This window comes from Schistocerca cancellata, unplaced genomic scaffold (genome assembly GCF_023864275.1).
Source record: "Schistocerca cancellata isolate TAMUIC-IGC-003103 unplaced genomic scaffold, iqSchCanc2.1 HiC_scaffold_430, whole genome shotgun sequence".
Lineage (NCBI taxonomy): Eukaryota > Metazoa > Arthropoda > Insecta > Orthoptera > Acrididae > Schistocerca > Schistocerca cancellata.
This window is the reverse complement of record NW_026046447.1, coordinates 673,668-676,909: the sequence shown is the minus strand read 5'-3', so window position 1 is coordinate 676,909 and position 3,242 is coordinate 673,668.

The window sequence follows — 3,242 nt, the reverse complement described above, 5'->3', positions numbered from 1 at the left end:
CTCCTCCTTAGTCTAGACGACATGAAAGTCAGACTATTTCCTTCCTGTCTCCATTAGCGGCCAGTTCTTTGACGTCTATTTTTGTTTATATTGGGTAGGTTTCGGAGCCACAACCACCAAGGTGGTAGAGGCAGTCCTGGATGGTGGGCCAGTTCAAACCTTTGGAGGTTCAGGGAGTTCTGCAACATCGGTAACTGCTGCCTTGTCTGGCGTTCTGGGAGGAGGTATGGGCTACGAAGTAACTCCAGCACCCAAGTGCATTAAGAAACACAGCTGGTAGTAGTAGTATTAGCAATAGGATCTTCATTCATGTAGCAGCATCGGTTTTCCGGTTTGGATGTTGAGAACTGAAGTAAAGGAGGCAGCTGCATAGCCTTATAGATCTTTTTGGCTCCACCATATGGGAGGCACTTTGATGTTTTTATCTTCTGCATCTTCCTTTCTTCAAGGAAGACACTGCAATCCATACTCCAGACCGGGAGATCCCCAGAGAAACTTACAAACTTCCGAAGAGATGAACAAGAGACTCCTTTAAGGGCAGTCTTACAGCATTTGCCCCAAGTGGCGTCTCCCTTTCAGGAACAGTAGTTAGTCCCAAGTACTGGTATTTAAAACGGCGCATTGTGTTCAAGGGAAAAAAAATCCACACATCTAGACTAAGGAATACTGCCTTAACATACTCTGGAAGTTTCGTGCTGTTGATAGTAAGTGTAAAAGAGTGATTGCACTGTATCACCACACACCCATTGAATTATGTTTATCACACCAACAATACCTTCCTGGCGTCACCCACTCAGCAGTTCATTTTCTATTGCGTACTCTACAGGGCATTGTGCTGGATGTCTTTCACTTGTTGGGAACTAGACGTTTCTACCAACAGCGTCCCATTTGGTTAGCGTTTGAAAGATTTTAAGTTCCAGCAAAACCCTCCAAACATCTTTATACGCAGAATAGTGGAACTTTATCAAAGCTACTCTTTGCATTTAACTATTGCAAACACATTCAGACAACCAGCATGCATTCTGTTACTGTTAACAGAGCCTGTTGGACTGGCTGGATGAACCCTGTTATTAGACTGGGTGTTGGTACCTACCAATGGCCCATCGATTCCACTGGAGGGGGAAGAGAAAAATTGGAAGGCTCCATCTCGGTCCCAGGAAGAACTAGTTAAATAAAAGTCTCTAGATAGAGCCCTGTGTGCCTAGGTAGACTTTATACAACTGAGGCAGAGCAGGTCCCTCAGAGGTTGCCCGCTAACGACTATTCCATCTCCACAGCCGCCCATCTCTTTGGCACACAGCCCACCACAAGACTGAGGCGCTATTTATAGAGGTTTCCACCATCCTCACAATGTGTGTGGCCAAGCCAAGATCCCATTACCTGTGATACACCACATTCCACCATCGTGCTGTGAGATGAGAATAATCGAGCAGCACTAGTCAAATAGTGCATGCAACAACAGTTACGAGAATATGTGGACAGTGTAGGTGAAGCAGAATTACTCTCCAATCAAACAATATTATTTACTTTGATACATATTTTGAGATTCTGTTAGGGTGTGTTGCTGCAAGGATGCTGAGAATGTGAAAATGTGTAATTTACACCTTAGAAAATCCCGGATGGGGCAACAATATGAGATAGGACAGATTACAACTCACCACATAGAAGAGATGTTGAGCATCAACCAAGCGCATTGTAAGAACACAGAACTTAATCCTCCATAAAATGATGAAAAAGAAAAACCGTGCACACACACGGGAGGGTAGTAAGGCCTAAACGCGGAGAACAGCTATCTCAGCTGATGTGGCTGTACACACGAAATGTGTCATGGGGATGGAGGGCAGTATGAGGAAAGGGTGGTGTAGGATGCTGCAGTGCTGCCTATGGGAGGAAGCACATATAGTGTTGTGACAGGACGGTTGGATGGGGAAAGGGGGAAGGGTTGGGGAGAGTAGCATAAAAGGTGAAAAAACTGTACAGGTGCACTGGGGGGGGGGGGGCGACAGTAGGCGTGTGTAGAGCTGGAATGGGAGCAGGCGTTGGAACAGAAGCAGGTGTAGATGAGGCCCGAACAGTTACAGCGCAGACCACGAAGCAGTCGAAGTCTAGCACATCAGGTCAGGCAACCAACTGAAACTGGGCGGTCCAGCTGCCTCTCAGCCACAGTCTAGCAGTGGCCATTCACAGTGACAAACTGCTCGTCAGAGGAGATGCTCACGTAGAATGCGGTACAGTGTCTCGTTTTTGGGCGCAAAAACAACCGGGGTCATATGCGCACACGTCAAAACTATAGAACACGAAGACAGAGGTGTTAAAAATGACTAAACGTCAATCCCAATTGACATAATAGAAGACAGTGAAAAACAGGGACGTGGAGAAAGAGCTACTAAAGTCACCATACAAAACGGAGGTCCAAAACTAAAAATTAAATGCCTTTCGTCATATCGCTTTCACGGACAGAAACTAAATCGCGGTCCACAGCCCACGCGTCAATTGCTAAAACGGTCGATAAATCAGACGGCAAGTGGGAACATAAAAGGTTAAGAAATGGACTTTCAGCCGGGAGGAAGCGAACAGTTAAAATTTGGGCGCAGTGTAACAAGTAGTGGGGGAGCGCCACTTATAAAATGACGATGGCTAAAAAGACAGTGCCCAATACGCAACCGAGTTAAAATGACTTCCTCCAGGCGGCAGAGCCGAGAGGAGGTCGCCCATGCCACTGGGAGAAGCTTAATAATCTTGAGCTTATTCCTTTAAGGAAGGACCAATGGCGATGCCGAAGGGACGCTACCTCCTGATGGACAGCAACACAGTGATCACTGGAGGGAATATAGAAACTAGTGGGCTGAGGTAAGAGGACTGCAGCCTTGGCAGCAGCGTCGTTTCCTGGCAGACCGACATGACCAGGAATCCACAAAATTCACAGTGGCTCCAACACGAGTGATAAAGTTGCACTAAGGGATGGGCGGTGTAAAACGCACAGAGACTTTGAAGGGCGCCTAGTGTGTGTGAGCACGACAATTTAATAGTCTGTGACGCCAGATGTGCTCTGTGGCCTGATACAAGGCGAAGAGCTCGGCTGTAAATACTGAGCAGTGTGTCGGAAACCGACAATTAAAGACGTGAGTGCCAATGACGAAGGCACATCTGACCCTACAGTCAGTCAGAGCCATCAGTGTACACAAATGTACTACCGCGAAATTCTGTGCGAAACTAACGAAACTGAAGGCGACAGAGTAAGG